This window comes from Ambystoma mexicanum, chromosome 6p (assembly GCF_040938575.1).
Source record: "Ambystoma mexicanum isolate Mex_15411 chromosome 6p, UKY_AmexF1_1, whole genome shotgun sequence".
Taxonomy (NCBI): domain Eukaryota; kingdom Metazoa; phylum Chordata; class Amphibia; order Caudata; family Ambystomatidae; genus Ambystoma; species Ambystoma mexicanum.
Window position 1 is genome coordinate 1347778768 of NC_090935.1, and position 23212 is coordinate 1347801979.

The window sequence follows — 23212 nt, forward strand, 5'->3', positions numbered from 1 at the left end:
TTTCTTGGTTAGCTCTCTGAGTGGGCTGGCGATGCTTGCAAGATCAGGGATAAATCGGGCACAGTATGTGGCCATTCCCATAAAGCTCCTCACCTCTGAGGCTGATTGTGGTGGTTCGAATTCTTTTATGTCCTGTACCTTTGATGGGTCTGGGGACACTCCTGCCGCACTGAAGATGTATCCGAAGAAACAGAGTTCCTTTTTGTTGAATTCACATTTGTCTGCGTTGAGGGTCAGACCGGCCTCTTCGAGTCTCTTTAGGACCGCTGCTAAGCGTTGGTGGTGGTCGTTTTTGTTTGACGCATATACGAGGATGTCGTCACTGATGTTAGTTGCTCCTTCGAGGCCTGTGATGACTTTCCGGATCTCATGCTGGAATACTTCCGCCGCCGAAGATATCCAGAAATTGAGTCTCTTGTATCGCATCAGGCCAAGATGGGATGAAAATGTTGTGATGTATCTGGACTCTTTTGATAGTTTTAGCTGATGATAGCCAGACCGGAGGTCGAGCTTGCTGAAGACCGTCGTCCCCGTGAGATCTACAATGAGCTCGTCGATGGTGGGAGTGACATGGCGCTCATGACCGATAGCTATGTTGGGGAGCCGCATGTCGATGCAAATCCTCACTGCACCTGGTTGTTTTGGTTTCTGGGCTACTACCATCGGCGACACCCACGGGGTCGGTCCAGACGTCTTCTCAATGATCCCTGCGTTTTCGAGCTTGAGTAGTTCCTTTTCCACGGCTTCTCTCAGGTGGAATGGGATTCGCCTGTGCCGTACCGCTTTGGGTTCGATGGTGGGATCTATATGCAGCTTGACCGTTCTCCCTTTTAGGCGTCCGATGCCTTGGAACAGCTTTTTATGTCGCCCTAGGAGGTCGTGTAGTTCATCGTGCTGTGCACTGAAGGCGAAGTGTATCAGCTCCAGCTTTTCGGCCGTTTTACAGCTTAGGAGGGTTTCGCACCCTGCGTCCACCACGTAGATTCGGGCCCGGCAGCTGGCATTACTGTGAGCGAAATTGGATTTGAATGATCCTCGCACAGGTAGGGGTTTCTTTGATCCATAGGCGTATAGCCTGACTTTCCTCTTCAAGAGTTCTGGTCTGGGGTTGAGACTGTTGAATGCAGTCACGGGCATGACATTTACTGTGGCGCCGGTGTCGATGATCACTTTCAGTGGGTCTCCGTTGGAGAGGATGGTGCATGTTGGTCTCCTTTTCTGTCGTGATTTTCGTGGGTCCACTGCTGATATTAGGTGCACTCGGTGTATTCGCCTCTTCCCTTTCTTTCTCCTTTCTTTGTCTTGCCTTTCGGGGGATGAGTCGCTGTTACTTTCGTCGCTTTCGCTTGTGGTTTGTGATCTGTGTGATTCGTCGACTGCCCTGGCTTTCCCTCTCCGCGTTGGTTGGCGGGGTTCTTTGGGCGCGAATCTCCTGCGTGGTTCTTGCGGTGGCCGCGAGTCTGCGTCCCGGTCGTTCTTGTTCGGTGGATTTAGGCAGATTGCGGCGTAATGGTTCAGGCGGTTGCATTTTCTGCATGTTGACCCCCACGCTGGGCAGGAATCCCCTTTATGCCATGGGCCTCCGCACCACTTGCACGATTGGTCGCGCCGTTGCGGTGGTTGTATTCTTGCTTTTTGTTTCGGGCGGGTGCCCTGGTGTCGGGAAATGGCCGCTACATCTTCTGTTGGTCCAGGGTTGTCAAGCGGTAGCCTCTGAATGGCTGCTTCCATTACTGCTACTTGGTCCTCTGTTTGCTCGCGGAGTCTTGCCATCTCGAGGATGCGTGATAGCCTAACATTCTTCTCTGACAGTATCGCCCTCCTCAGCTTCTCGGACGAGATGCCGTTGATGATCTGGAGGCGGATGGCGAATTCCTCGTCTGGAAATTCGCAGCCTACAGCCATTTCGCGAAGGCGAGCGTGAAACTTGTCCACTGTCTCTTTTTCCCGTTGCCTCGCCATGCAGAAGTGAAACCTCTCGTAGTCGGGGTTGAGGTCTGGTTTGAACATGTTGGAGAGGGCAGCTTTGGCTGCAGCGTAGTTGGCATCCGTACCTCTGTTTGGTGTGGCGTTAAATAGGCGCAGGGCGGCAGATCCTATGTTGAGGAGGAGAAAAGTGCGCATCTTTTTGGGCGTAGTGATATCTCTCGCGTCGAGGTGCATCTCGAACTGTTGTAACCATATCTCCCATCTGATGGCTGCTCCATTGGTAAACGGGTCGAAAGGCGGCATGAACGTGGTTAGTGAGGGGTCAGTGCGTTCCTCGGTGAGGCTCCTTCTTGACGTGGACCTGGCGCTGGTATCTGATGGGCTGGACGTCGGGTCTGACATGGTGTGTTGTGCGGCGTTACGGCGCTGTGTTGCTGCTTACCGTGTGTTGGCAGTTGGCCTGGTGAGCGTGCAGCGCGTGGTCCCACGTGCGGCGTCCTGGCAGGGTAGGCCGTGGGTTTTTCCTGCGTTGATTGCCTTTTATTTTCTTGTCATGGGGTGGTGGTTTCTGTTGGATGCAGCTGCCAGGGCTGGGGCTGCTGCCAGGGGTGTTACCAAAATGCTGAAATTTTTTTTTTTCTGGGCCCTGGGCGCTGGGCCTTTTCTTTCTCTTGTTGGGGCCCTGGGCACTGGGCCTGCTCTCCGCTGCCACAGGAAGTTGAACGTGATGGTGGGCGGGGCCGGCGTTGCTGTTGTGCCAGCTCCGCGATCGTGCAAACGCGGGTCCGTGGGTGCGATGGCCTCCGTTGTTGTCGGGGCTCGCAACCCACTCACCGCCTCGTCGCCAGTGTGATAATGAGCCTGCAGGCTCTGCGGGCGCAACTGACACGGAGCGGGGCTCTCGCTCCGTGATCGTAATGCTGTCGCGGGGCGCGGGAGCTGCGCAGCAATAAATACGCGGACCACCAGGTATCGATGCCTAAACCCGGACTGGCGTTCCGACGCCAGTTCCGGTGATGCCTTTATTTCCGCATCAGTCTGTAGTGTCACGTGACCCTGCTATATCGGGACACGTGACACCACATCCTGGACCCCATTCGATCAGTCCACTGGAAAGCATGACTCAAGGGAGAGGCAGCTATGCCTGGAACCCACACTCGCAGCCACTGAAACATTTCTCATATAGGAGAGTAGCAGTCCTCTTGTTGGTGGCAGGGTCAAAATCCCCCCAGAGGAGCTTCATTCCCACATTTTCATTATCCAGCAAACCTTCCCTCGCTAATAGAGGGATAACTTTTTTTAGAACCTGAAGAGGTCTTACCTGGGCATTTAATGGGTGAGGGTATCAGCCTACACTCGGCATACCTTACAGTTTGAGTTAGCCGAGCAGATCCATCTCGTTATTGCCAGGGTGTCAGCTCTTGCCGGAGCAAAGAGGCGTCTTTCATTTGATTTCGATACATTTCTCAGATTGTTCATGTGCGCCAATTCCTCAGCCATTATCTCATTGTTCCTTTAGTGTTGCTTCGTTTTCGGTTGCCTCCGTAGCAAGCTGTGAGGAGGTACACTTTCAGAGTTTTGTGTCAGGACCCCTTCCATACCTCACAAATGATATATGATAGCTTATTTATAACGCGCTTAATACCCAGAGGTTTCTAAGCGCAGACCCGGGGATCGAACCTGTGGTGGTTCGTGTCGTCTTGCTTCCAAGGCGAGCACGTTGCCCCTGGGCTATCCTCCCGAGACAAAGTCAGATCTTCCCATGGTTGTCTCCTGTAGTTTGATATGCATGATTTGGTAAAATGTTCCTTTCATTTCCGTAGCCGCCAGATTTGTGTTTGTTGATGTTAGTCTTTCATTCTTGTGAAGAAATAAATACGGGCAGCAAATTATTCTTTGGAGGCAGCATTTATTAAAGGATTCCTGTGTAATCTTGAGCAGGTGAAAAAACGAGGCGGGTTCTAGAGGAATCCATTCGTTTTTCGCAAATCTAACGCAGGTATAAAACGAAACACACTGATGAGATGGATGAGGTCAGTACATCAGAGATCTGTGCCCCTCCTGCGTCTAGACACAGCTGCAAAATGAGGCACAGTTGGAAATCGAGGTGTAAACACACCAACCTCACTTTTACGTGTCCATTGTCTGCTCTGCCCCATTTAAAATGAGGATGGAAGTGTTCACGCAAGATGGAGGAGGAAAGAACTGCGCAGGATGTAAACTCCGCTTAGAGACCATTCTCCACCTTGTGTGAACTATAAAATGGGCTGGTGCTTGAAATGGCGGCATTAAGGCAGTATGCCTTGCTTTTACGCCAGCATTTCCTACGCCACCCGTTCTAAAATGACCCCAAAATGGATTCGTCTAGAATCCACCTGCTTTTAGCAAGTGCTAAATAAAGCCGCATTCTCTAGTAAAACTCAGTTTTGCAGACTGCGTGGGAGTACAGGGCAGAAACAAATTTCCTCCCTCTTCACAACCCGCCTGCAAAACCTTCCGAAAATATTTCACGGCAGTTTAACAAGTGATAAACAGCTTTACGTCTTAGTCTTTACGCCTTCGAGCGACGCATGATTTTAAATGGACCACCGTATGTAAAACATTAGTGTACAAATGGGTCACAGTTGACTAGACCTACAGAGATTCTTACAGGTGCACGAGGAGCCCACAGGTCACAGGGTGCATAACCACCACCCAACATTTGCACATACACGCATTTAGTGTCTCGCTACCATCACAGTTTCAATTCACTGTAAATGAAGTGCTTGAAATATGCCTCTTACGGATTCACGTTATGTGAGGTTTCCCATGCGTAGATTTTGCGCCATCTAGTGGCCATTATCACACATAACAGTCGGTTTATTAGAAATCCTGTGCCATAAAATCGAAACCTATCAGCGTCTGCGTTAGGAGAAATGGCAGCATGTTTCAACACGGCGTGGTATGTTTTCTTATTCTTTATTGCCCGCCCAATTCTACTACACTGGGATTACATTTTCGAATTAAATGCATACATGTGTTTACTGTCCACGCTTCCAGCTAAAGTTAATTATTCAAGACGTCATTGAACCAAATGACTACTCGGTTTTTGGTTTGTAGGTGTTAATATATGATCTATTAGTTAATACAGCAACAAATCATTATTTCCAAGGATTTTTTTATTATAAATGTTGCTTTTATATTGTGTTTTTGTCTAAACAGTGATACCAATTCTGACAAATTTTACAGTGTACCCATTTCAAAGAGTGAATCCCACTGCGGTGACGACAATCATTAAACTAAGGGTACATGAACGCTGCACGTAATTCTAAGAATGACGTTTCAGAAAGATGCTTGCATTCCATGATGTATTCGTTTATATATGTCATGTGTTGGCCCGGGGCATTATCTGAAGTGGTACTGCCCCCCTGCTCGGTGCTTATTGCTATTAGTTACCTGGCCCTTAAGACCGGGGTACTAAAAGCAGCGTGTTGGAACAGAAAAAAAAGTTACAAAAATGCCCACCGGGGAAGGGAAAACAACGTCTGTTTTCCCTTTCAATGGTAAACATGTAAAATAATAAAAAAGTAAACAAACAGAATGGCCACCGTGGAAAGGGAGAAGCTGACCACACATAGTCCCTTCTCCCTTTACATGGCAGCCATTAAACAAATAGGAAAAAAGTAAAACAAAAAAATGCCCATGCCTACTTGTAGTCCCTTCTTCCTTTCCATGGTGCCCTGTTGCAGATTGGGAGCAGACGTGCTGGAGACAGTGTTTCCAGTGTGTCTGCACCCAATGAGGAGCAAAAAAGAAGGTAGGTGGAGGAAAGGGATATCTGTGGAGCTGGGAAGGGAGCACTCACCTCATTCCCTGGCGGGGGGATTGTGGCCTCCTCCTGTGAGGTGGTTCAGAGCGGGGGGATTACCGGTGGTAATTCCCCCATTCAGAGCCTCCTCATTGGCTGAGAGGCCGCAACCTCTCCCCTCGCCGGGTACTAATTGCTGGTAGGTTTCATAGCAATCCATTGGTTTGGCACCAGCGTCATTATCTCAGGCTGGCATAAGATAGAGAGGTTTTACAGGTTTGACAAGGCAAACACGTATTTCCTCTCCCACCTCCCACTCTGCCCACAGAACCTTACCAACATCTCTGGGAGTGGTGTAGCAAGGCTAAACTGGCTTTACACCTTGTATGTACGTCCTGCTATGCTGCAATGGGAGGATTTAGATGACCCCACGAGTCAGAGTGGGAGTAAAATTGGGTACATTCTTGGTTGCTTTTTTGTTTCACTGTCAATTTTCTCAAGAAATAAATACTGCCGGCAAATTAGGCAGCATTTATTAAGGTATTCCACCTGGTCTCTAGCTGGTGCTATGAACCCATGTGTTTCAGGCCGGCATGAACATCTCATTCAGGCCTGAAATAAAACCTACTGACAAGACAGAGGAGGAATGCACAGCAGCGAGCTTATCTCCACCTCATTTCCCGCCTCCAACTTGTGACTGCATCAAAATGGGCTGGAGAAGTATATTAGTTAATTCATCATTTATAACACAATTAATATCGCAGACCAGTCTCTAAGCGCGGACCAGGATTCAAACACGTATTGCGTTGGGTTATCTTGCTTCCAAGACAAGCACATTGCCCCTGAGCTATCCTCCTGGTACACCCTGTAAGGTGTAATGCGTAAAAAGCATTACACCTTACTATTATACCCTGTGAGGGTTGGCTGTGATTTGACTGTGAAACAAAAGAAGAGGGTGAAACCTTGTTTGATCTCTATAGGCAATGGCTCCAGAGGCTTGCTTAGGTACAATGTGGTTTTAGTTGTTGTTGCTGTTTTGGGTCCAAAGGAGTCTTACTTGCTAGAACCAAGGGCTTACAGATGCGCCTCTGTGTGGGTATCTACAGTGATCCTCTTCCAGTGCTGTTAGTGTTATAGTCGCCTGGTGGAGAGCATCTGCAAAGATGGATCGTGGTTCTATTTGTATTTCATGAAGAAATCATAACATTCATGTTTTGAACAAAAAACTTTTACCCAGTACAATGAATGATGCTTCATAATTCAGAGAAATGTTGGAGGTGAAAAGGAACATAAACTATTGGGGAGCAGTTGTGTGGACGAGTTGTACAATAGAAGATGCACAAAAGGAAATAATTGTGGGACGGGGACCCTGAAAGGGTGGGATAATCAGCACCAGCTAGGGGAGGTGAGAATGGAGGCAGCCAGAGACAAGAACGTAAAAGTAAGGAGTAATAGTCTTGTGCCTCCATTATGATGTAGTGACAAGGCGGAGGAGGGGTACGTGTGCCCCTGCATTCAATGTAAGTCATGTAAATCACGCCTCAACGAAGGTCCCAAAAGTCATTTGCCACAAACACCCAATTTCATTCCCGGAGGTGCACACATTTCATGTTGAGTGCCTTTCAGATTTATAGATGGGATAAATGATCCCGTATAACGATTACCATATGTAAAAAGGATATTGCGAGTTGCAGAGGAGTTCCAGCTCCTTTATAAGGTTCTGGAACTCCGAGGTGACTTGCAACAGCCTTTTTATGTACAGAATGGGGTATTATATTCCTTATGATACATGGCAACACACTGTCATCCCTTTTAATACCTGGCCTTTTGTTTAATCTACTGTGTGAAATCCTCATGTTGCTGATACATAGAATCAGGGTAGAATTCATTTTGATTAAAAACATTTGTATATGCTGCTTCTGATTGTTGGCCGTTCCACATCCTGACTCCTCCCCTTCCTCCCGCTCCCTGCCTGGTGCCTCGGCTGTGCCTTAAAGGTACAGAGCCTCATAACACTGATGTGTTGCAGAAGATCAGTTTAAACAGTTTCAATGCATTTAAAACACGTTTTGTACCTTAACATATAACGTGCAGATGGATTATTGCTTGTATGTGTTGCACTCCAGCTGTGCACATATAAACATACTACCCCACAGTTCCTTACCTAATGGCTATAAAGGGCCAGATTCACAGAAGTGCTTTACAATGGCGCAATCCCATAGGAAAACGCTCTGTGAATCAGGCACAAAGTGTCACAGAAATCTATTTGACAAGAAAGGGATTTGAAAAGCTTGTCACGGCTTTAATTAAGTGCTGCAGCGACAGCTGGAATCCTGCCCTGTGCCGGCTCACGCAGAAGGCATTGTGACATCACAATTCCCAGGGAAAGGTGGGGTATTTACAGAACAGAAGTGATGTAATTTTCTTATTACAGGGCAATAGTGAAGTCATAACTAGCCTGTAATAAGAACATTGCTTGCAGTCCTTTGCACGGGTGCTGCCTAGCATGCATTACAGATTAATCATCCATGTAAAACCTTTATAACACCTGGAAGCCTACCTGCTGGAATTGTTTGCTGAAATTAGTATTCCTAGTCCGAGAAAAGAGTGATGTGTCAAAATGGCGTTGTTAAGTGCAGTATATTGATATTAACCTGTTTAGGTAGTTAAATTGTGCTCCTATTTAGGCACCTGATTAATACTGTAGAGCCAGGTAACTTGTGGCTCGGGCATTTAATGTGACATTTTCAGGCATTTAATGTGACATTTCTTAAAACACTCTTTAATGTGCTTGTATAGGAATATTGACCTTTATTTTTTGCATTTAATCGTATACTTATTATATCCTTTCAATCCGTGCAGTGTTTTAAGCGTCACTGGAACTAACAATGAATCCCTCTCCGTGTAACAGCCACATTTCCAGTAAGAGTGACATACATTTCTGTTAACAAACGGGCGGGGCTTTCCAGGGCATGTTGTAATCGCAAATTCTTCATAGGTCTAAGAGAAACCGTTGCGCTCCAACCACATTTTGTCTGTCTCTATGCCCCATGTGTGTCAGAGGAATCGTCCAAATGATATATGGCATGCCACACAAGGCATATTTGTTGGTTGAATTCCACCAAACCCACAAGTATGATATTAGATGTAGCAAAATGAACCCGATCGTTCATATATTCTGTTCAGCATTAGTTCACTCCGCGCATTTGCCCAGAAAAACCTCCCTGGAGTAATCGTCCTTCTGTATCTCCTCCTGTTTGATCTTGGCCAAATCCTTCCATGTTTTATTCTTCCGGGACTGATTCACAAAGAAGTTATGATGAGTAACTCTGCCTTTCCCTTGAATTGAACATATAGAGGGTGATTTCTTTAAAAAAAACTACTATATAAAAAACGATGCTGCTTCTAATTTAGCCAGAGTAAGGCAGCACAAAGTCAGAGTTGCTCCATGTGATGACTTTATGAGTCAGATAGCCCTCCAAAAGTGTGAAGGTATCCAGTGATAATGTCAACATGAAAATGGCCGCCAGGTGGCCATATTTCCCTAAAAATGCATCCTCCAGGCACTCAAACGCGGAGCAGGACATTTCGGCGCGGCCGGTTCGGCACGTGACGATTTGGCGCGGCCGGTTCGGCGTAGGAGCCGGTTCGGCGCGGCAGCCCGCACCGAACTGGCCACACATAAATGTCCTGCGAGTTCTTCATGCAGGCACCACAGCCACGCAGACTACACAACCGGGCCTGCGAAGGTGGGGGCAGTGCTGCTCGGAGCACTTTGCTCCGAGCAGCACAGCCCCCACCCTCATGAGCCCGGCAGATCTAATCTGCCTTGTGCGCTGCACACCAGTGAACATCGGCTGCTGTCTAGGGAAACGTTCAGTGCAGTGCACTGAAAGTGCGAGTTTCAACTTCGACCCACACTATTTTAAAATGAAACCGCTCTAGAACAGTTACATTTTAAAATAGTGTGGGATGAGGTTGAAACTCGCACTTACAGTGCACTGCACTGAACGTTTCCCTAAACAGCAGGCGATGTGCACTGGTGTGCGGCGCCAAAACATCCCAGCACCGAAACATCCCGTTCCGAACTGGCCGCGCGGAACTGGCCGCAGCGAATCGGCCCACGCCGAACCGGCGGCACCGAAACAGGGTGTACCGACTCAAACGCGTTTCCAAAATATTTTAGGATTGGAGATAATAATATATAATTCTACACCTTCAAGAATATTTGGAGAAAGAATTTTATGGGTCAGGAAAAAAAGTCGCCTACCTTGCTACTTTTCACAGCATTGTCTTATGTAACCACTGTAAGCCAGGGGCAAGCGACTATTACTTTTATGTGTCTTAAATCATTCTAGTGTCCTATCTTTGCAATCAGTTTCACATTCATAGCGTATACCACACATACATTTAATAGAGTAGATTATGCAGTTTTTAAATTAGTGGTGAAATTCCATAGACAGGTCTGTTTATCAGTGCACTGGTGGTATACAATGTTTCACCTTTGAACATGATTCCAGTAGTTGAATTTAAGGCATGGGTAAGTTCCTTTTATATTAATTATTTAAAAATGTGTATCTCGATTGTTGGTCCTTCATTTGTGCTTTAATCGGCAAACCTCTCCTGCTTTCACTTCTTCTGTATACTTGCATTGCATAGGTGGGTCAGGAAAGAGCGCTTGAAGTTGTCCATCAAGCTTCAGTATTTGTTAGTTAATTGTCCATAGATATAGCAATCAGCATGCTTCTTGGTTTCTCAGTCTTAAGGAATAGTACCCAGCATGCTCCTTGGCTTCTCCTACCAGCAGGTTTTTCCTCACTATCACTTACAGTTCTCCCTGTGGGCAGATGGGGATATGCACCTTCCCTGTTGTTGTTTGCCCTTTGATAAGGTGGTCATCCTGGGCAACAGCATTACCTTTTAACACACTTCTACCAGCAAGCATCTTCTGCCGAGTTTCTTAGGCCGCTACCCAGGACAGGCATATATATTATAGTGCTCTAACTACAGACCAGGCTCATGGGCAAATTAACAAACCAATTGACACACAACTGCCAGCAGGTTGCTCTTCTCCCATTCCTAGGTTTTTTGTCATGTTGTGTTTTTCTCACTCACCAGTGATAGTAGTACAATGGGGTACCCTTCCTTTCCATTAAAAAATGTGGCCAGGGCCACCAGGGGGCGCACGGACAGGCATGCTCTGCGCGTGAGCTCCGCAACCACGGCCCCCAAAGTGGACTGAGCCCCCACTTAAGGCCCCCCCCAGTGGTAAAAACGAACGTACTGCTGTCGGAAGGTCCCCCCCCCATGTGGTGAGAATCCGGAGCAAAAACGGTGGAAGACTCGCCCAGAAATCGCTCCGTGAAGCCGAGCCAACATACGAGCACTAGGACGACTGGCGGGCCCTCAGGCAACAACGAGCGGCGAACAGCAGAGAAGCTGGAGCAGGCCCCGCAGCTGAGAGCCCTGAAGAGGGGGGCACTGCCCGCAGTGAACGGGCGGCCCTCCACCACGAATGATCAGTGCTGTCAGTGGGGGAACCGGAGACAGGACCGACCTGAAGGTGGGTGATACGCGGTGCGAGGTGGCGCTGCTGTGAACCTGGCCCCTCAACGCCGCGGAGAGCCGGAATAGCCCGCCAAGCCCCAACGAAACCGGACACGTAGGGTGAAACCTGCCACAACAAACCTGAGAGACAGTCTCACAGGATAAACCCCCGGCACCCCCGACAGACGGCTTGCCCTACCGCAGCTTGAAAGAAAGAACGGGGCGGACACTGTGTGATACGGTCTCCGTACAGAAGAAGAGACCCGGGGCGGGTGATAAACTGTGTCCCACCGCGGCTACTGTCCTGGAGGTGCGCAGTGGACGAGGACCCGTCCGCCTGTACACGATCAATGAGCAGAGCGTCTCCAAGCCCTTCCGTATCATACCCGGTCCTGCACACATCCATCGGACTGTATTGAGTTACAGGAGGCCAAGCACCGACGGTGAGTTCGGACTCGCCACCAGGGGGACAAAGCCTACGATCAAGGGGAGAGGCCTCAACTGAGGAAATAATCACTCCGAACCGACAACCACATTATGCGCTGAAAAGAAACAACGATACATTCACTCATCCCTGGAACCCAGGCTACTCGCAGCAATGCACAACTCCAAGCAATCGCCAGCAGACATTCTAATCCTAAGCTGAAAAAATCTCCGACAAGCTTCGCCTGAGGCACACTCATCTGCCATCGCCTGCAACAACGCCACCTGCATTCAACCTGCAGGCACACCCCCCCACATCGCATAAAAAGACGGCTCCCCTGCTGTCTAAAGAGCACTTCAGGCGCCAGTGAATCTACCACACTTTGAGCATAACCACAGCCGCACCAGGATCTCTCAACCCCCAACGAGCCAGCCAAGACCACTGCTACTGAAGTACAGAGGGTTGGGCCCCCGATTCAGGGGCGTGTGCCTCCTCTGCAATCTGATAACCCAAATACCCCAAGCAACACCACAGTACCTCGAGAGAACCAATGGACATAAAGGACAAACTGGCTACATTCTCCTACGTCCCGACCTCTACCGAGAACCTGGACTCCACGATGGCGAATCAGAGCCCCTCAGTGAGTGAGTCCGCGGCTACCAAGGGAGACATCGCTGCTCTCCTGGGAGAAATCAAAAATATGGGGGCCAGTATTGGCTCCAAAATTGATAAAATCACCCAACGACTGGACACCATGGAGGAAAGGTTGGACGGAGTTGAGAATAATCAAGCATCAATAGATACCCTGGAGGCACAGTTGGACCAGCGGATGACTGAATTGGAGCAACGTGAAGAGAGCTTCAAACTTAAGCTCGACGACTTGGAAAATCGGGAGAGACGGAACAACCTGAGAATCTTCGGTATTCCGGAACGACAGGGGGAAACAGAGAGTGATCTGAGGAATGCCCTCCATGACATCATCAAGCTCTTACTTGCCGACGAAGAGGTTGATGAACCAAAGACAGAAAGAATACACAGAGCTGGCGGCCCTCCAGGCGGACCTAGATCAGTCCTAGCTCGATTTCACCGCTTCCAGGACAAGATGAGGATCCTAGAGAAAGCAAGAAGCAGTGACTCAATCACATTCCAAGGATCCCAAGTCACGATATATCAAGATCTATCCACTATGACCTTGGCACTCCAACGCATGTGCGGCCCCCTCACCAAACATCTGAAGGAAAAGAATATAAGATACAGATGGGGATACCCCTTCTCCCTATCCTTTGACTATAATGGGAACAAAACCAAGTTGAGTTCGGAAGGGGAGATCAAGGCGTGTATCTCAGATCTCCTTGGTCCAAACATGGAAGAAGACGGTCGAGAGGACCAGCGTCGAGAGGAAAGAAGATGGCGCATACAGGGGCCCAGAAGGAAACGAGTCAAGGGTTCAAGAAAATACCGGAGAGGTAACACCCCTCCAGGGGGTGAGAACTGATGAATCACAATACTGGTAAGATGGCATACATTTTAATACACATGTTCATGACCCGAACTACTTAAGGATCTATGGGCTCTGAAGAGATTTGGGTCATGTAAACGGAGAAGGGGGGTGATCGGGGGCTCAGTCAAGACTATGATGTTAATGTGATCTTGGGGACGTGAAGTAACGGTCCCCAGGGGTGGTTCGATGCCGGATCCACGTTTCTACTTGGGTCTGCACGAACGCCGTCAAGTTGGGAGAGTTTGGGGGAGGGGGGGTTGGGCGGACAATAAACGAACAGAATATGATGCGCCAGCGGCAACACCAAAGATGGCTCAAGAATCCATGAGTCTTTATCTAAGATACATCTACTCAATGCGGGTCACAAATTCACAATTGACATACTTTGAAAATGGCACCGGTTGAAGAGCAGAAGGACAGGGAGTCCCTTAGGATAGGAACACTTAATGTGAAAGGCCTCAATTCACCAACCAAGAGATCACTGGTGGCAAGGGAATTACGTAGATCTCAAATTGACGTCCTCCTTCTACAAGAGACAAAGTTCGCTAAGGGAGAAGAGAGGGGGATATTAGGGAAAAAAGGGGGAAAGGAATTCTGGGGCTCTGGCCCACTCAGGAAGGGAGGAGTCGGAATTTTGGTCAAAAATGGAATTAACTTTGAAGTGGAAAAGAGTTGGTCTGATGTGAGTGGGCGTGCCCTCCTGATATCCGGGGCAATCGCAAAGGTCAGAGTAACAGTGGCAGTAGTATACTCTCCCAACACGGGACAATCCAAGTTTCTAGAGAAGACAATACCCAAAATAATGTTAGAAGCATCGGGCCAGGTTGTTCTCGGAGGAGACTTTAATCTGTGGGCAGACCCGACCAAAGACTGGGAACCAGGTAACCCTGAGACAAGAAACCAACCGGGAAGTGATTACACGGGACTCCCTGACATAATGGAGATATATGATCTGCAAGACATATGGAGAACTAAACACCCGCATGATAGAGGTTACACATTTTATTCTAATCTGCACAAAACATTTACCCGGATCGACTATTTGTACCTCACCAAGGACCTTCTGGAATCCACGATATCATCGGAAATCATCCCGATAACGTGGTCAGACCATGATATGGTCCTGTCAGACATAAGATGGGCAGACTTGCCTGTTCCAGGAGGAAAGTGGCGCTGCAACGAAAGCCTGTGGAAAGATGCAGTATTTAAAACTGAAATGGCGACTGAAATCGAGGAATACCTTAAACTAAATAACAATGGGGAAGTCTCCAAGCAAACAGTATGGGAGGCGGGTAAGGCCACTTGGAGAGGTATCCTAATACGTGAAGGATCTACCAAGAAAAGGGAAAGGAAGATCATCGAGCATAGGCTTAGGTCTGAAATATGCAAACTGGAAAGCGAGAATAGGGGACACCTAGGAGCAGATTGTGACAATATTAAAATAGCACAACGTAAAAGGGAAGAACTGAGATTATTGGAACACGAACAAATCGTACGCAAACTTCGATTTCTCAAACAAAAATTCTATGAGAAAGGGGACAAAGCTGACGCACTACTGGCAGCCAGATTAAGAAAGCAAAGAGCGGAACGAAAAGTGAAAGAGATAATTGAAGAAAACCCCGAGACCCCCCCTACCCCCGTCACCATACCGGAGAGCTTCGCCAGCTTCTATGAGCAATTGTACACCTCAGAAGTGACCCCAGGCCAACTAGACACAGATCACTATCTCTCCCTGGTAGATATGCCCAAAATTTCGCACTCTGAAGCTGATCTGTTGGAATCCCCGATATCTGAACCCGAGGTTCAGGAAGCAATCAAGAGACTCACCGTAGGCAAATCTCCTGGTGAGGACGGGTATACTGCAGGGTTTTATAAAACCTTCAGCGCTCAACTTACACCATTCCTGACCGAGCTCTTCAATGAGATACTAGAAACAGGGACAGCCCCCGACTCCTTCACGAAGGCCCTCATAACGGTTATCCCGAAAGAAGGAAGGAACCCCAAACACTGTAGCTCATACCGCCCAATTTCTTTACTTAATTTAGATGTCAAAATCTATACTAGGGTACTAGCTGCTCGGCTAGAGGTACTAATCCCCCACCTTATACACAATGATCAAGTCGGATTTATAATAGGTAGGCAAGGAGCGGATACCATGCGCAAAACTCTCCATCTCATCCACTCATTACCAGAGCTACCAGGTAACCCTGCCCTATTGTCGATAGATGCCGAAAAGGCCTTTGATAGAGTGGAGTGGGGATTTTTGTGGGCGGTCCTTAGCAAAGTGGGAATAGGGCCGAGATTTAGGAAAGGTATACAAGCTGTATATGCATCCCCCAAAGCGTCTATTTCGGTCAACGGGGAATACTCCAGGTGGTTTGGACTAGGACGAGGTACTAGACAGGGATGTCCCCTCTCTGCGATTCTCTTCGCGCTCTCCCTGGAACCGCTAGCCCAAAATATACGAGCCAGCTCCAGAATAGAAGGCATGCGATTGGGGACCAGGGAATATAAGATTGCACTCTATGCTGACGACATACTCTTACACATTACTAATCCCTCTATATCCGTCCCGCATGCTCTCCAACTATTAGAAGAATATGGCCAACTCTCTGGGTTTAAAGTAAATAAGTCTAAATCAATATTGTTCCCTTTGCAAGGTACACAAGAAGAAAACGAAACTAGGTATTCTCCCCTTGGCCTCAGACTTGAACATTCAGTACTTAAATACTTAGGCATCCAGATCACTAAAAACTTGATGGATTTATATAAAGCAAACTTCCCCCCCCTCCTCCGTAGTTTTTCGGCTGATCTGCAAAGATGGGACAAGCTCACAATCTCGTGGTTAGGGCGGATTAATGCCATTAAAATGGTATGTCTTCCCTGATTCCTGTACCCTTTCCAGATGTTACCTATCGAATTACCAGATGAGTTCTTCGCAGAGGCCAAAAGGCTCATGTTGAGATTCCTCTGGCAGGGGAAGAAGGCGAGAATCGGGTATGACACCTTGACGCTCCCAAAGGACAGAGGAGGAGTAGGTCTTCCCGACCTGCGAGGATACTACAAAGCCTCACAATTACGTGTCCTTATCTCACACTTGCGTGACCACAACCACCTCCAGTGGATCCACATGGACAACCACTATTTCTCCCCAGCCACAGTGTCAGAATGGTTATGGACCCCCCGTAAGAGAATCCAGCGGAAAATCAAGGGCCATCCAATACTGAGTACTATATGGACAATCTGGCAACCAGGCAAAGCAATGAACAAGATTACCACCTGGCCGTCTCCACTGAGCCATTTATGGTCCCCTGGTATGAACGACCAAATACCCGACGTAGGTAGATACCAATCCTGGTATGAGGCGGGCCTCGAAAGAGTAGGGCAACTTCTGAAAAAGGACACCTTCATATCTCTTCCGGACCTAACTGAAGTCCTAGGAATAGGCCCACTATCCACTTTCCAATACATCCAGATAAAAGGAGTCCTTACGAAACCTGCGTGGAAGGAAAAGCTCCAGAGAGAACTCACCCCGTTCGAACGAATCCTGGACTCCAAGTCTGAACTAAAGGGTCTGATATCCTTGATGTACAGGGAACTCATCGAAGCAGGCAACGGATCCACGGAAAATCTCAGAAGCCGATGGGGAAGAGACCTGGGAGAGGAGATAGACCCTGAACAATGGGAATTGATGTGCAAAGCAGCATCCAAAACATCCCTTTCTAGCCAATACAAAGCACATGCCATTAAACTGTTACACCGCTGGCAATACGACCCACTCAAGTTGTCCCGGATGTTCCAGACACTGAGCCCAAAATGCTGGCGGGAATGTGGAGAGACAGCCGACTACTGGCACATGTGGTGGAGCTGCCCACACATAAAGGTATTTTGGGAAGAAGTCCTGACATGGATCAAAGACATAGATGGCATACAAAGAGATGCGGACCCACGTCTGATTCTCTTCGGACTGGAGAGGGACGAGGATGGATGGACCAGACTCAGAGGTCTTGCCCCACAGTTACTCCTCGCAGCCCGAGCGCTGCTTGTAACAAAATGGAAATCCAGAACAGTCCCAAGTAAGAAAGAATGGATCAGCCTATCCACCAACATCTATACGATGGAGATGATCACTGCTTCACTACATAACAAAGCGCCACAATGCGAAACCCTATGGTCGGAATTCCGAAGTAAACATCTTTCTGAGACGACGGACTCCCAATCAGATAATGATACCGGACCCTGAGTTAAAACAAAAACCCAATGGCCTTCATTGAGAAACGGTGTTGACCCTAGAACCAGAGTGAACCACAGGATAAGTGGGTAAAACTCTATCCACTATGGTTATACTGATGGAGAAAAGAGATGTCGCAAAGATGCACGTCCCACTGGGGGGAGGGGGGTGGGAGGGTACGGGCTATGTTATTTTCTCTGTTACAACCAAGGAACGGACTTGAATATAGCAGCGGTCTACTGAATGGAAAATTCTAATGCTGTTTCTTTAATGTAACCATACGCTAATAGTGCTGTAAAAAGTGAAATGTTTCATCTGTTTTTTTTTCTTTTTTCTTTCTGTTGCCTTAAAACCAATAAAACCAAATTTAAAAAAAAAAAAAAAATGTGGCCAAGTGCCCCGTCCACCATTTCCTGTCTAAGCCCCACCCCTTTCCCACCCGCTGCTTTTGATATTAATTTGATATAGAGTTAATATACTTTGTATATCAAAATGATAAGCCCTCCACATTTTTTTATATCAAAATTATTAAACCCCAATACTTTGTATATAAACTTTATATACATGTTAAATTATTTGTATATAAAAATGGTATACATTTTGATAGGAAACCCAATGATTTTTATATACATTTTATATAGTTTAAGAATCCTAAGAAGGTTTGATATGAAATGATTGATCTCTAAATAGGTCTGGGCTGGTTCTAAGGCTATGACATCTCTGGGGGAGGGGTTTATAATGGTGCTATCTAACTTTTGTCAGAGGCAGGGAGAAACCTGTGCACTCATCCAGCTTCCTAGGGGCTATCCGATGGGGTATCCAGGAAATGCCGATTAAGAACCGCTACAGTTACGGCAAGGGGAAAAACATCCCCTCCGGAAACCCCGGGGGTTCCAAAGGTAGTTCTACCCCTGATTCTCTTACAGTGTATGATGGGTTGGAAGATGCAAAGGACTTGATGGCCGAATATGAACCCAAAGCGTTTTGGGATGACAGCGATGTCGTTCTGGTGCAGCAGCTGGTCATGGTGTCTGAGTGATCATCCAATGGTGAAGTGAACTCTGAAGACAATGACTATTAATCTATGGTTTTGCAGGCGGATGCGGCTATGAAGCTGGAGAGGGAACCCGCCCCCTCGGACTTGATGAAAAACATGGCCCTGTGCGGCAGTGAGGAGCACCACGCTGTAGCAGAGACTATCAATATTTACTGTGTTTGCTGTTCAAATCAACTTGAAAACCCAGAGGATTGTGTTAATAGCCTATGTAAGGACTGTGTATTGCTAATTGAGACCGACGCATTAAAGACATTGGTATTATTCATTGAGCTTGCTGTTCAAAACGAATTGAAAACCCAGGGATCGCGATTACAGTCTGTGTAAGGAATGTATCTCGCTAATGGAGACCGATACAGACACAATGGCTCTGCCCCACGCTGATATCCGGGCTAGCCAGGGGTTTACGGCCATAGTGATGGGGGCGTGTTTAAAACAACACTTTTACAGATGGTGCTCGGGACATAAAACTGATGACCCCAAAATGGATGTTCACGAATGTTTGGAAACATCTTACGTTGATAAATCACTACATAAAATTTGTTATGTATTGAGCCCTAAACGTCTTGTATATTTGCTGAGGTTGACCCAGCTGCTGACACAGATAAGGATTGAGAAAGGGACTGAACATTGCGTGTCTAAAACCTTGCGTGCTATATAATCGGCAAATAACCCTCAGCTATCTGTGTCTGATGGGTGTTAGAAACATCGTTGAGAAAACAGTTCGCAAGTTTGAGGGGATGGCGTGTCAACTTGTTTGCTTATCGACACAGTGGCATGCAGTGTGCCGGTACCGTAATTGCAGAATCTGTAGCACGACTGATCTTCGTGAAGCAACTGACAAACCCACATTATTCAATGTGGATACATTTTGAATAAAAAATACATGTTTTAAATGTTAATAAAAATCTTTTGTTTTTAAAACCTAGTTGTGTCTTTATAGTCTGCGGTTATGGGTGAACATGTCTAGGCATGAACCTGGTAAAAATATTTTCTGACAAAGGGGTGTTGGTAGTTACAGATAGGGGTTACAAGCTTTCAGCGTAACCTGTGAAAATAAAAATCCCACATTTGAAACAATGCTTGAGCAACAGTTCTACTCAGTGTCTTATCTTACACAGTGGGATTAAAAACATACAAAATACTTGTGTAGGCCCTGGTGAGGTGCTAACATCAGCAGGCAGCCGCGCTCTCCGTCTAAAGCAAGAAGTCCTATTTTTTTATTAAACGAGTGCTCATTTCTTCAACCCTCGTTATCATTCCTGAAAGCGATGTTTTATATACTGCTATTTAAAGTGTTTTAATCTACATTAACAATTGCACATACCCTCCCAGAGCCGTTTTATTTCAGGAGAGTGAGTACTGGAATCTGAAACGCTTTGAACCGGGAGAGGCCTTAATAAAATTCACTGGTGACCAAGAGCATAATGCTACCTAAACCAACTTAATTTATGCAGCTAAATGTCAAATAACATTAGTAACTTATTTAAATTAGACTGTTTCGGCCTACCTATTTTCATAGACCGTCTGGAGCTCAGACAATATAATATATTTTCAGCATGTTCTTTTAGCATTCTGAATTTTGCGAATGACCTCAATATCAAGAATTACAAGTGGCTTAGGAATGAGTCACAGAGGTGTATTTTGTATAAACAATACTAAAAGACCACACAACTTTTGCAATTTCTGTTGTTGAATGTTGGCGACATTCTGTCTTGGGTCTGTTGACAGAAACCTGCACAGAACATCTAGAAAAGGTAACATAAGAGATCTATAGGTGATCTCATTGGAAGGAAAAGGTTTGTGTAAACTGCACACTTTGGGGCAGCTAATTTTGCAAACATTTAAGGTAGGGAACGGTTGTTCTAGATTCCCTGTACAGTATTTGAACACAAGCATAGACACGTGGGGCATAATTGTCTACTTCAACCACTAGCACAAGAAGGGTCTACGCAGTAATCAGTGAAATATTGGGAATCTCAAAGCCTTCATCACAGATTCCCAAACTCCCAGACTTTACGTCAAAGCATATGGAGCTGGAACCTTTTCACAACATGGGAATATCAGTTCCCAGATTTTCACATTCCCTCTGATGTTTGATACTGCAGCACATGAAAAAAATGATAAACCAACAAATACACATTAGACATAGGTCAATATCTCGGCTTTTAAAAGATTTACCATTGCTGAAGGCCACACACTGCTCGCAACATACCTCAACACTCTTTTATGGAAAGTGTTCAGTTATGTATGGTGCAGAACTTGCAAGGTGATGTTACAATAAAAATTATCCACACAATATCAGTTTGATTCTCTTTGCCCCATTGTCCAGATGTTAGAGCGCAAATAGCCACACATGACCCGCAGATAGGGGATTCAAGTAGCTATCCCCCTCTACATTATCAGATGAGCAATTCTAATGTGTAAAGGATGCTTCTATTAGTCAGTCAATGCAATCATCTGTTTTGCCATCTTTGGGGACAATTTCCATCTCTATGGAAGAACAGAATTTTGAATTTGGTGTGTGCTCCCCGCAGACACAACCTGCTGGGTGCAAGCCCCCCTATGATTTAAAAATGATCATTTTTGGGTTCTTTTTTTTGACACCCTGAATCAGACCACTTTGAAATGAGATAAATCGGCATACAAATAGAAATAGGGTGAATTATTGAATTTGAGTGGCGCCACTGCCACAAAAGCAATGGGGGAAACAGACCAAAATAAGGAATATCTGTGTAGCCAAGGCATGTGCTATCTTTACCCCGGAAATGAGCAACCTGCAGGCATAGTGGGAAAAAAATTAGGGAAAAAAGGGTATATAGTGGGTATAAATGAATCCAGAGCTGAAGCGATGAGAATGTATACAGGCTATTATTTTAGCATGTTAGCAATATGCTGACTACACATGTACAACTGGCAATTTAGCTTCTTCACAACAACGTTTTTAATGCATAAGCAGAACATCAGCTTAATTGTAGCCCCGGAAAATGCATTCCTTAGTTTTACGGAGTACACTGCAGCCTCAAATTTCAGGATGCCAACCTTGAATTGAAATTAATTAGGAAGGTTCATGTTCCTTTAAGAAGGCTACGAAAGGCAGTGGGAAGTTAGTGATCTACTGTCTCACAGTGCGGCATGTATAGATTTCTTAGAATTCATGCTTGAAGAAAAAAATGTTAAGGGCAGGGGTCTCAGATTTATTTGGAAAGTTTGATGGGTTGGATTCAAAACCATCTCTTGCAGACCACACTGCTGGATCTATGAAAATTAAAGCAAAAACAAAAGAGGTGATGGCTGGAAGGTTTAGAATGAATCTTAACCCCTGGCATTGCTTTGGGCAACCTTCCAGACCATCATTCTTCACCTGCCAAGCCATTACAAAAGTCCCTTGTTCGCTGCGCCATAGGGAACCAAGCTGCACCTCACTGAGGAGGCCGAAACATTTCTGGGGTTGCTTGTGTTTCCATGCAGAGAGGACCTGGCCTAGCAGTTCAGGCAGAGCTGCTCCCATTGGTGGCAGTACCTGACTGATGTCCATATGGTGCAGACACGCTAAAAAACGGTGGTGTGGAAGGTTGCCCATGCCAGTGGTTCAGATTAATTCAAAATCTTCCAGCCATCACATTTTTGGTTTCTATGAAAATTAAAAGCATAATAATACATAGTGGTGGCCAGTGAACTTTTTAAGCAGTGGGATCGAAATATTTTCCTGCAAATAAGTGAAAGCGAGGCAGTGAAGTGAGCCAGTCAGAAATGACTCCCAAGGATTTGGAGGGGCTTTCCCTCCCAAGCCCTGTTTAAAAATAAAAGCTTGATATGTTACATGGTACACCAAACTGTTTGAGATAACATATATGAAAAGCCAGAGGGTTTAAAACATTTCTATGCGGGTACATGTGATCAGGTAGTTTACTAATCATTGTTTGCGTCTGGCTTTCTTGTACCAGGAAACAGTGATGCATCATAGGCCATTTTATGTGTTTATTACGCTCAGAATAACTACCTTCTTGGTTTATAAATGCTGGCCAATTCTTATGGATGGCTGCAGAAACAAATACCATTTTGACTTTGCTTAAAAGAAAAAAACCTGAATGCTTATTTTTATTGTTTTGTTCCAATGGGCACATTTTCACTTGTCACTGCCTCGTTTACCTTGTTTGAACATGTCTTCCACAGTCCATGGTTGCCCCTATTGGATCTACAGAGGATCAGCTAATGGTGAGAGTGTCTCTCTCATATTATGGAAATGCAGGCCACCGCAAAAGGGGAGCCTCGTCTTTGCTCTCCCCAAGTCCGAGGACGTTTTCCTGCATTGTTTACTCTGTGTGAGGAGCCTGAAGAAGGGGCTTGAATGCATGATCCAGCCCAATGGCCTTATGTTACTTTTCAGCCTTAAATAGATATGTTCCACTTATTTGTATGTTGCTAAATAGATGTCTAAAATAACATAGAGTAAAGTGCATTGAAAATAAGCTTTGAGCAGAGAGCTCACACCAGCATTAGATGCAACATCATCTTCTACCTTAAATATTATTGCTTTCACGAACACAAGTGAGAAAATACCTCGAAATTACACAATAGATCTTGTCTTTTAATGTTTAGAGACTCCCAGACAAAATATTTGACATTATTCAACAAGTCAAATTGGGAAATGGAGTAAGTACTTTGATTATCGGAAACAGCGCATAGGGAGCCATTGCATTGATGGACAATGTGACCTCTGTGTTATTTGAGAGAAG

At 46.2% G+C, this 23212-nt stretch overlaps 1 protein-coding gene across 8 annotated transcripts in view; it reads left to right on the forward strand.

The window, feature by feature from the left end:
- Window positions 1-23212, forward strand: part of LOC138510403 (uncharacterized) — a 1044636-nt gene that overhangs the window by 300051 nt on the left and 721373 nt on the right. The window contains exon 1 of one of the 8 annotated variants that reach the window (XM_069626034.1): window positions 4828-4870. The exons of the other annotated variants lie outside the window; for them this stretch is intronic. The gene's annotated coding sequence lies outside the window, so the exon portion shown is untranslated. Of the gene's footprint in view, window positions 1-4827; window positions 4871-23212 lie in introns of those variants that run through there. 8 annotated transcript variants of the gene reach the window in all.